At 39.0% G+C, this 12,500-nt stretch overlaps 1 protein-coding gene across 1 annotated transcript in view; it reads left to right on the forward strand.

Moving 5' to 3' along the window:
- acp7 (acid phosphatase 7, tartrate resistant (putative)) overlaps positions 1 to 224 on the forward strand; it is a 20,598-nt gene extending 20,374 nt beyond the window's left edge. Inside the window, exon 14 of the mRNA XM_084096703.1 lies at positions 1 to 224. This exon is cut by the window's left edge and continues 1,679 nt beyond it. The gene's annotated coding sequence lies outside the window, so the exon portion shown is untranslated.
- The last annotated feature ends 12,276 nt before the right edge of the window (positions 225 to 12,500 follow it).

A 12,500-nucleotide genomic window follows, 5' to 3' on the forward strand; every position in this document is an offset into this window, starting at 1 on the left:
TAAATTGCTAACATTTTTAAAGGTCATCCTGGGTGTTTTATTGAGCTAATGCCTATATCATTCAGACCATTTTTTTTTTAACCTTATTGCCTTTTGGTAAAATGTTGGCTCCTTTTATGTGTTGGTTGTTGTTGTTGTTGTTTGGTTTTAATACTTCCAGTTGGTTTTAACATGTTAATGACCAGGAAAAGATGATTAGTCTCAATAAAACACATTTTTTCCATAACTCATTGTCAATTTGTCAATTCATCCATGTAAGTGCGATTACAAACAATAGCAGTAAGGTGACAGCAGACCCTCGCCCCAATCTTGTAATGTTCACGAAAGTGAAACCAAATGTTAGCATCTGTTTTCAGATGATCATAGAAAGACCAAGATCTGATTATCTTCCTTGCCTAATAATTGAACCAGATCAGTATATTTTAAGTTCTGTGAGGGGACATACTCACACAGACAAACAGATGGACGCATTACTCTAATTACAATACCCTTAAATCTTTAGATCTCTTAGAAATGTAATGTGCTTCACTAATACAACTATGTCAAGTAATACAATTTAAAAAGGTAAAACTTTACAAAATTATGTAAACAAATATGTGCAGTGTACACTGAAGAATGTGTGTCCTGTCATCCCTGTTACTCTGGTCAATCCTGTTACTGTCATTAATTTCATAAAAAAATATAAAAATTATATTTGAAATGGCCTTCCAAGTTTTTCCATTGTAACCCTATCTATATTGTATTTTTGACAAAGCCCTTATTTTAATATCTCTCTTGTAAAAAAATATATTTTTCTTAATTGACATGTGATCACCCTCCAAAATTTGTATGTTCTTGGTCATCTGAATGACAAATATAAGATTGAAAAAAAAAATCTAAATTTTGAAACAATTCCAGTGAAAAGAGGGACTAAAATACTGCTCATATATGTGAAAACTATAACATATTTCTAATTAAAACTATAGTATATAGTAACGCATGTGTCTGTAACAGGCATGACAAAAATATCAAAACATGAGGTACATAAATAGTCATAAAATAAAAAATTACATAGCCTGAGATGGCACAATACGATTTCTTGTTATTTTATGCTGTCTTCATTTAATGGATATTTAAAAAAAATTGTTTAAACTTATTTTTATTTTTTAATTTTTCAAAGTTGAAAAGGCACTGATTTCGTGGAATGACCCAGATACTATTGCATTAGTGTTTTTATTATTAATGGTCATCTCATTTAAACTGAATTATGTGAGCTAATGTTTGCGGCTCACTGCGGTTTGGAATCGAGTGATTACGCTTTGAACTTCACGATAAGCTTTAATAAATTCATCTTGTGTCAGCAGCTGGTGTGTGTGTGTGTGTGTGTGTGAGGAGCGCTGGAGTTTCTTCAGGGAAACATCAGGTTCTGGTTTCAGTTCTTCAGGATGAAGATTAAAGATCTGCGTTTAAAGTGATGGACATATTTGTGGTCGAGCGGATCAACAGGAGGACTGATTCACATTATAGAGTTAATTTCACATTACTCTGTTCCACATGGCAGAGAGTTCGTTTTATTTCTGAAGTGTCTGGAAAACGGTAAGCTTGAGCTGCCACGTATATAAAGTATAAAAGTCTATTTGAACCTTCATCCTTCCCGCGCGTTCTGTAACAAATCCTTCCCTTCGACCCGAAGCCCTAAAATTATAGCTTATTTCAGTTTGATGATATTTTTTCTATTTTTAAATGCAATTTTTTGGGGAGATTTTTTTTCTTTCTTTTTTTTATTTTTTTTATTTATTTACAATAAATAAATAGTAATTTAAGCACATTCCTCACATTCTTTCAACTTGTGTGCAAAATAACTAACAATTTAATGCATAACTCTTTTAATTCAGCTCATCTTACATTGGGTGTCTTTGCCGACCTCTTGTGGAAAAATAATAATATAAGATGATATTTCCTGACTCTAGATGGCCTTATATCTCTATATGGAGCAAATGAGCTGTTCCTCTGGGTCCTAAAGTCAGTTTCTCTTCAGTGTGCATTCAGAAACAAATGTAGACATAAAATAATTTGGCAAAGTTTTAGCATTTTTAGTTTGAATTTTGAGCATTTTTAGTTTTTTCTATGTGTACTGAAGCATTCCTCGCAGTCCATTCATTCCTAATGGGGTCAAATTGACCTGAGAGGGAAGGATTTGTTACTTTTTAAAATTTCAATCACAAAAAAAGAAGAAGCGTGTATTCGTGGTTCAAGTGCGACAACAGTCCTGGGGCCTCATTTATAACCGTTGCGTACGCCACTTCCGACGCATAGGTTGTGATTTATAAAAACAAACTTGACGCACCTGCACGCAAACTCTGACCCATGCGTACGAACGTTTTGGAGATGGAGCAGTTTGGCGACACCGATGGTGAGCTGGAGTTAAGTGTCTTTTTGGTCACTTTTAGACAGAAAATCTAAAGAAAATTAAACATCTACAGAAAGATAATACAAATATAATTTCACTCACCAAGCCTGTCACTTGAAGCAAATATCCATCCCTTCTTAAATGTCCGCGCCAGCGCGTTGGGCCGTTTAGTGAAACTGACGCAGTTTAAATAAATAAAATAATGATTTAAACTATGTTTTACTTCTGATATAAACATTTAGATTAAATATGCCATTCAAATATTTAAACACTTAAACATGAAATCATACTGAGAAGTTACAACATTTTTTATATTCAATCAATAGAAATATTTGTTGTGGATGCGATGTTTTTGAACACTTTTCCTGTGGCGTGCTGTGTTTAAATGTTTTAACCACAGAGATAATTGCTTATCATGATAATACCAGATTGTCTGAGAAAATAGTTTAGTGCAAATAATGCACAAGGTCTATCCGTTTCCATTAAAAATAGAAATCAATTAAAAATACAATTCGGCCAGTGGAAAAGATTGAGAAAAAAACTTTCTCTGAAATGTATTTTACACTATTTGATATGTAGCCTATTCAAAAACAAGGCAAGGATAGGCAACTACTTGATTTTTATTAATGTAATGTGTCTTGTACCATTAAACGTTATCACGTGGATGAATAATCATATGCAAATGATATGCAGATGAGGATCTGCATAGTAAAACTAGGCGTTGTAAGCTCCATATATGGTTATTTCGGGGAGGAGACGCATGTGCGCACAATCTTCCGCTGACTGGGATTTATAAAGTGAATTCTGCGCAGGTTCTGGCGTACAAACGGTTTTATAAGTCTGAAATTTTTTTTACGTACGCCATTTTTGGCTTTCGGGCGCACGTACAATTTTAGTAAGGATCCTACGCACAGTTTTATAAATGAGGCCACTGGGCCCTCATGTACAAAGACTTGCGTTGAATTCATACTAAAACATTGCGTACGGACAAAGCTGTAAATGTGCGTACGCACAAAAAAAACCCAGATGTATGAATCTCTGCGTATGAAGGATCCCACGCATATTCTCTTTGTACATCCCAATTAACGTAAAATTGAGCGCACATGCACGAGCACAACGCCCCACCCAGTCTCCTCCCTTAATTAAATCAATTTAAATATGGTAATGAGTCCACTTTGGCAAAAGAAAGCAGTAAGAAAATGGCTAAAGCAAGCGGCAAGAAACGAAACTTTACAGAAAGTGAATTGGAGGTGCTACTATCGGAGGTAGAAACGAGAAAAAATATTTTATTTGGAACTTTGTCCTCTGGAATTAATAACAAAAGGAAAAAATATTAGTGGGAGAGTTTGGCTGATGCCATCAATGCGGTGGAATCTGAAAGTCGCACTGTAAATGACCTTAAAAAGAAATGGTCTGATATAAAGGTGGACGTTAAACGGAGAACTGCTGCGCACCGACAGAGTGTGGGCAGAACAGGCAGTGGTAAAGGGGTCGATGAACTTACACCCTTTGAGCAGAGAGTTGCCTCAATTATGGGTGACACTTTACTCTCTGGAGTAGTATCTGCTGCTGTGGGAGACTCGGATTTACTACAGGACTGCCACGAAGGTAACCAATTTCTCATTTGTTTTTACTTTGGTACACATAGCTTACCTATTTAATTCTCAAATGCATGCAGTGTAGCTGACCAAAAGTACACCAGAGATTTTACGTATCCATTGCATTTATGGGAAATGCGTGTACCCATTAATAAGGAACAGACTCAAATCACAGTTAACATTTGCCTGTGTTTATTTAGACTCATATGGTGCAACAGCCGGAACATCCACTGGCACGCACTCGGAATCCGCCCCTCCTGAGCAGCCAGCGCCCACTGTGCCCAGCGTTTCCAGTGCTGAGGCCCGTCCGTCTGGCCGCGTCTTGATGCATGCTGTTCTGGAGTCACAACAGCAAATCGTTATGGCCATCGGAGAAATTAACACTCACTTGAAAAATATCACTGACGCACTCACAGACATAAGCCACTCATTAAAGGAATTGGTCAAAAAATGAACTTTGTCTCCGATTGCCATTTATATTGTCACAATCACATGTTGACAGGCCTGAATGGCTTGTTGGTTGGGCTGCACATACATTGGTCCTGGGTCAGGGTCATCTGGCGGTGCTGCCACCTCACCAAGTGGTATGCCATGCCTGTGCACAACATTGTGCAGCACTCTACAGGCCAGTACGATGCGGCACACTTTGTCAGGGTGGTATAACAGCATCCCCACAGTCCTGTCAAGGCAGCGCCACCGACATTTCAGCTGCCCAATCGCCCGCTCTTCAACTGACCGAGTGCGAGAATGGGCATCATTGTATCTGCGCTCTCGGTCAGTTTGTGGGTTGGTGAGGGGGGTCAACAGCCACGTCTTTAGTGGATAACCGTGGTCTCCTGAAGGGTTGTTGAATAATTAAATAAAAAATAAAAAAATACAATTAGATAGAACCATAACTCACCAAGAAGCCCCCCATCACGCTCCCTGCCAGCTTGGAGTCTCATCCCACCCATGCTGTTTGTAAGGATGTATGAATCATGGGTTGACCCAGGCCACCTTGCCACAATATTTGTTAGGCGCATTTGTGCATCACATATTATCTGCACATTTATTGAATGGAAATGTTTCCGATTCACATATGCAAATTCTTCTTCAGATGGCGCCTTTATAGCAACGTGTGTGCAGTCGATCGCTCCGATTACATTAGGAAAACCGGCTATCGCTGCAAAATGCGTTTTAATGTTTGGCTGGTCACCTGCATCGTATGGGAACCTTATATACCTGGTAGACATGCGGATGATCCCGACCCATACTGCTGGCATTGCGCGGCTCAAAGACGACTGGCTTATTCCTCAGCGGTTTGCCAGTTCCCTTTGGAAAGAACCAGTTGCCAGGAAACCAAGTGTTGTCAGCACCTGCAAGGGAACGGGTATTGCATGGCTCCTTGCTGTCTCTCTCTCTAGACTCTAGCGCAGAACTTCAAGAGGATAACCCTTGGAAATCTGAAACGGCTGATAAGCCAGTCATCATCCTGGGCCAGAAAATCATTGTGGTCCCTAAAAACTCGTTCTCTTCGGATTCTGCCATTAGCAATGTCCTCTAATAAGGACAAAGCTGCCATTGCCATAGACTAAGGGTTGTATCAATTTGCATATGCTTTTATATGTTCTTACTTAATTGCATAATTGATAGAATATTCCCATAAGGCTCGTGTGACAATATACTATGTCAATTATTTTATAAATTGCAAATTAATAGCAATGATTCCCACAGGTGGTGGTGCGATATTCAACACTCATTCAAAATGCCTCATTCATTCATTCATTCACTCAATTTTACAAATATTTCAAAAATATTTTCGAAGGATGAGGGTAATTCAGTTTAAAAACTATAATCTCGTTCTTCAAGGGCTGATTTGTGCAGCATCTGTGTTTACTGGGATCTACAGCAACAGTCCCGCAAACTCAGAAATGAGCCCCGCCTCCACTCACTCACTCAGCTCAGAGATCCACTGGTTGACGATCACACGTTGATCTGATTGTGACGTCAGAAACACCAGCGATTTCAAAGCGTGTTTTTGAGACTGTCTTTGGTTCACTGCAGTTTTAAGGAGGAAATACTCAGCAATGGAGTCGACTTATGAATTTACACATGATGTGTCTTAAAGCAGATTAAAAACACCACATAGACACATAAACAACATTAAAAGCTGGATTTTCTCCACAAGGGGACTTTAAGATTTTGAATGATACTTAATTTCATTCATGATGATTACTTGATACAAGAAGTGCCCCTGACAGTGAACTTGCGATTGTAGCGAGACGTGAAGTGTGTGTGCGTGTGTGTGTGTGTGTGTTTCACAACATTCCCGAGGGACAGACACACTTCTGGTGGTTGTGTTTCTCCTTCATTAGACGAAACAGAAGTTTTCTTCTCTAGATGTTCCTAACCAGTTCACATCTGAGCCGTTCCTGACACACACACACACACACGAGACACAACAGGCATGCCGGGAAAGATAAGCTTCCACAGTGTTTACATCTTCACTGCATGGAAAGGTGTGTGGAATATGAATTTCATTCATTTTGTGCCATATTGGTGATATTCACTGCAACAAATGATGTTCTTCCTCTGTGTTTCTGTCTGGTTTTCCAGCACTAATATCTAAACATTCTTAAATCAAGATACATTTACTGGAGAAGCTAAATGAAGTGAAGATATTAATGAAAAAAATATCAAAATGAAGTGAGTTTGTGCTTAAACCAAGAACAAATAACTTCCAATGGGGTTTCAACTCAATAATCTTAATGACTCCATTGGCAGATATTTGTTCTTGTTCTTATTTTTTTCATATCATCATCATCAAGGCCTTTTGCAGCGCAAGCTCCGATCTGAACGGTGTCTAACATGCCGTCTTTCTGTGCAAAAGCTGGTGTAAGCATGGCAGGACAGAGTCGTGCCCTCTGTCAGCGCGGACCGGTCTTCTGCAAGGTGATGCCATCGGTCAGGGTTGATGTCAAAGACATTCATGTCCCGCTTGACGACATCCTTAAAGCGGAGCTTGGGTCGGCCACGAGGGCGGTGTCCCACAGCTAACTCCCCATGGAAGATGGACTTTGGGAGTCGTTCATCTGGCATACGACGTACGTGGCCGATCCATCTGAGACGCCTCCTCCGGAAGGCGGTGTACATGTCACTGCTGTTAGTGAGCTTCAGCACGGTGGTGTTCGGGACCCGATCCTGCCATGACAGGCATTAAGCTTGTGCTCCTGCCGTCGGTATGTAGGCCACGTTTCGCTTCCATATAGCAAGACGGAGAGCACACAGGACTCATAAACGTGCACCTTTACTTTGAGAGAAAGGTGGCTGTTGTTCCAGACGCAAGACTGAAGCCGCCCATAGGTTGTTGAGGCACGACCGATCCTGGTATTCAGTTCAGCATCAAGGCTGTTGTTTGCTGTCAAGGTTGATGCACTAACCGACAGCACTGTGCCATTGATGGTGACGTGAGGGGAAGCAGGAACGTTCTGAGCCATCAGCACTTCTCCTGAATTTCTTGTTCAGTGTGAGCCATGAAGACAGCGTCGTCTGCGTAGAGCAACTCGCGCTCAAGGACGCGCTTCACCCTGGTTCTGGCCCTCAGGCGAGCCAAACTGAAAAAGTTGCCATCATACCTGGTGTGCAGCAGAACAACTTCTCACTGAGGTCCTGCCAGTACCGCTCGTAGGCCTGGCGTGTAAGACGCTTGACGTCATTCCTGGCCTTGCGATAGTGAGCGATGGTGGAGTCGTTTCTGTCTTGGAGAGCACTGAGACGGGCAGCACGCTTGTCATATAGGGCCGGGAGCAGAGTAGCAGAGCTTGCTAGAATCCGGCTGTTTCCTTTTACAAGGCCGAAGACCTCGGGTGCAGCCTCCGTCATGGAGCTTAGCCTTAGCCCAGGTGTTTTCAGGAGTGCCGTGAAGGCCCTCCATACGCGCACGGAAACCTGCCACGTGTTCATGTTTCCGCATCAGGGCACACACGCATTTATTTTTACATTTTTCATTTTAGTTTTAGTTAAATCTTTAGCAATTTTGTTGGTTTTATTATTATTTTTAAATGTTTTTACATATTTTCTTTGATATACTGTTACAGTTTTTTTATTAATATTATTTTAATTTTAAATATATTTTAATTTTAGTTTTATGTTTTGTCCTTATTATTTTATTATTAATATATTTTTTGTCTATGTCTCTTTTTTTCATTAAATTATTTCTTATTATTCAGTTATTTTAGTAGCTATACTTTGAGTTAAACTAAACAAAAATAAGAAATACTGAAATGAAACAAGTTTAAGTTTTCGGTTTTTTAATATTTAATTTGATTTCAATTAATGTTTATTTTATTTAAAGTAAGAAAAGCTGTCAGTTTCAGCTGATGTGAATAATAACTCAGTGTGAGAGTGTGCAGAGGTTCGTCTGGCGTTTATCAGCTGGGTTCCTGTGAGTCACACACAGATTGGGATGAAACAAACTCTCTCCAGAACATCTGACGTTCTCCACACAGAAACAACACCGTTCTGAGATAAAGCACTTCCTCTGAGGCCGAGAGAGATCAGAGCCGAACACCGGTCAGATCCGGCTCTGTTCAACACACTCCTCCACATCTTCATCTTCTGTCTCAGGTTCTTCATTCACTTTGAAGAGTGACACCAATCTTTTCATTCAATTTCGACTCGATATCGATTCATTTGGACACAGATCAGTGTTTCTCAAGGAAAAAATGTCTCAGGGAACACTGTCAGTCGCTACATTACTGTATTAAAAGTTATAATTAACAACTAGTCCAAATTTAATTGATGTGTATATTATGTGTATATATATATATATATATACTGTATGTGTGTATGTGTATGAATAATTGGAGTAGAAAGATTTCTTTTTGAACAGTTGAATTCATTCATGCCATAGACTGGCATAAAAGAAAAATAATGTCTTAAAGTCTCCCTGTAGTCAATAACTATATCTCTTAAAACTCTTTAATCACCAAAATGACATATTTAAACGTTTTTTCCTTGAAAAAAAAAAAAATCTTCATGCCTTAAAATATCTTAAATGTAACTCGACACCCTTGCCTCATTTAGTATGTGCGGTTCTATGAATATGCAAATGAGCCCCGCCTCCACTCACTCACTCAGCTCAGAGATCCACTGGTTGACGATCACACGTTGATCTGATTGGTTACAAGGTAGTTTGTGACGTCAGAAACACCAGCGATTTCAAAGCGTGTTTTTGAGACTGTCTTTGGTTCACTGCAGTTTTAAGGAGAAAATACTCAGCAATGGAGTCGACTTATGAATTTACACATGGTTTGTCTTAAAGCAGATTAAAAACACCACAGACACATAAACTACATTAAAAGCTGGACTTTCTCCACAGGGGACAAAAATGTATTTGTGCGTGAGCTTGAACGAATGGCCTGAGCGGCAGATTTCAAGTGTTTGTGTGTGATTGGATGCATGTGTGTGTAGAAAACATGGTAACTCTCAGCGCTGTGTGAATAATGCACTGCATTGTGTTCGAGCGGCTGATGATAAAGAACTCAAAGCTCTTCCGCTCGATGTCGAGCCCAATAAAGGAAGAGTCGGAAACTGTGGCGTCAGAATGCAGGAATTCTGGGAGATTGAGAAGAAGCAGCTGCTGATGATGTCGTGAGTCACATGATTCACTCCCAGTGTTTCTGTCTCTGGATCAGTGAACCTGCCACACACACTGCAAAACTGCTGTTCTTACTTAAGCTAAATGATCTGCCAATGGGGTCAGAAAAATTATCTTAATTCAAACAGAAACAACATTATTTTTCTGACCCCATTGGCAGATCATTTTGCTTGTTTTAAGCAAAAACACATTTGATTTATATTCCCAGAAAACAGGACATAATATTCTATGGCATTTTACTCTAGTAAATGCATCTTGATTTAAGAATTTTTAGATATTTGGAGTAAGACTAAAATACTGAGAAAGAAAAGCAGCGCAACAGCCACTGTCGCTCAGATAAAGATAGAAAACACATGAAACGATGAGATCTGAGGAGATGAGCGCTTGTTGTGCTGATGTTGTGCTGTTTCCATGGTGACAGATGTGCTGTTGCACAAGCGTTTGCTTATCGAACGCTCCTCCAGATGTGTTCATGCATGTTTTATGTGGCCTTTCCTCAATATCATGACCTCAGGGGGAAGTGGATGCGAACAGTGTTTATTTCTCCAGTGTGACTCATGCACTAAAATTAATTTAGTTTCATAGTAATATTAACAAAAGAGAATTTAAACAAATGTTTACGGTGTCTCTATTAAGGCTATTAATTCATTTCATAGACTGGCATAAAAGAAAAATAATGTATTAAAGTCTCCCTGTAGTCATTAATTTTATCACTTAAAACTCATCTTTGATCACCAAAACTATATATTTAAACCTTTGTGTCTTAAAATAGCTTGAATGTAACTCGACACCCTTGCCTCATTTAGTATGCGCGGTTCTATGAATATGCAAATGAGCCCCGCCTCCACTCACTCACTCAGCTCAGAGATCCACTGGTTGACGATCTCACACGTTGATCTGATTGGTTACAAGGTAGTTTGTTTAATTTTGTCTCATAAAAAAAATTAACTAATGACAATTTTTTAAAAACGTTTACTGTGTCTCTATAAAGGCTTCTCTTATGTCTGAAGCCTCTGAGCTGATCACAGTTGATTTCGTCTCATAAGTTGCAGTGCATGATGAAGTGAATCACAGGATTGTGGACTCGGAAGTTTCCGAAAGTGTCCTTATATGGTCACACACACACACACACACACACACACACACTTCCGGCCTCCTGACTCAGTGATGGAAGAGGATCAACACAATCAAGAGCGATCGATCACATGGGAAATCTCAACTCTGAACTTGTTGGAGTCTCACCAACTCGGAATGACAAGAATCCTGTTCGCTGTTCCCGGATCAGGCTGAGGTTTGTCCCGCAATCCCACATGATGGAACGGCCTTAGAACATATTTGTGTTGGCTGAGTCTATACTAACCGCTTATGATGATGAAGATGAAGATGAATATGATGGTGGTGATGATGATCGCACAGCAAGACATAACCCAAATAATACATGGCTTGAATTAGCTGTGAAAAAAAACACACATGCAGATAATTATGCAGACATGACATCAATATCATGATTATGTAATTGATTTATTAGTAGACACTTCTAGACTAGTTTCCCCCAGTAGCGTTGAGTGGAAAATATCAGAAACAGATCTGGAATATAAAGACTGTGCAATATAAATTCAGTAAAAGCATTATTGTGTGTGTGTGTGTGTGTGTGTGTGTGTGTGTGTGTGTGTGTGTGTGTGTGAGTGTTAGTTTGTGTTTGTGTGTGTGAGAGTGTTAGTTTGTGTTTGTTTGTGTGTGTGTGTGTGTGTGTGTGTGTGTGTGTGAGAGAGAGAGAGAGAGAATGTGTGTGAGAGTGAGTGAGAGAGAGAGAGAGAAAGAATATGTGTGTGTGTTTGTTTCTGTGAGTGTTAGTTTGTGTTTGTGTGTGTGTGTTGTGTGTGTGTGTGTTTGAGTGAGCGAGTGAGAGAGAGAGAGAGAGAGAGAGAGAGAGAGAGTATGTGTGTGTGTATATATTATAATTTATGTTCTATAATGTTGAATTGTTGCAGAAATGATGCTGAACTCAGAAACTCATTGATAAATAATGAACCACATGTTTGGAAACACTGAGACTTTCCAGTGTTTATATATATATATAATGACTTTCAATTTAAAGTAATCATTACAATTAATTCTATAAAAAATGCAGTAAAACATTAACGTATTTAATTCTGCCCCTTGTAAATGATGCAGCGTTATGTAAATGTGAAGCACGTGTTCTTGATTCTGCAGCTTCAGACGCTCACGGTTATTTGACATACTATTATAGTTCATATTTTGAATTGCTTTAAAAAAAACAAACATTTTCTGTTATTTTAATTTCAGGTCATGTTTTAGTAATTTAGTTTTGTGTTTTTGACATTTTTAAAATTGTGTCTATATTTGAACACTTTTTAGTTTTACTTATTTACTTATTATTAGGTTAAACTTAAACAAACTTGGCAAATTAGATAAAGAAAATAAGTTTATTTTATTTTATATTTAATAAGAAACAAGTTATTTTTTTGCGATTTATGTGTAAAAGAGCCGAGACTGAAGAGTGTTTCACAATCACTGGAGTCTGTGAACATTTATTCCATTATATGAGATTGAATTCTTCTGTCATTCAGATGGAATTCACCTGGAGACTTTTAAACGTTTGGCAGGAGTTTATACCTGTGTGTGTGTGAGCGTGTGTGAGATTGTGTGTGTGTGTGTGTGTGTGTGTGTTTGTGTGTGTGTTTGTGTGTGTGTGTGTGTGTGTGTGTGTGTGAGCGTGTGTGAGATTGTGTGTGTGTGTGTGCATACAACACTAATTACTTTACCTTTCTCACAGACTAAACTACTATAGAGAAATCCTGATTCTGTTTAAGAAGAAACTGAATGGAGAAGTTGCGGTGTAGTGTTGGTTTGG

This window comes from Abramis brama, assembly GCF_963993115.1.
Source record: "Abramis brama genome assembly, chromosome: 21".
Classification (NCBI taxonomy): domain Eukaryota; kingdom Metazoa; phylum Chordata; class Actinopteri; order Cypriniformes; family Leuciscidae; genus Abramis; species Abramis brama.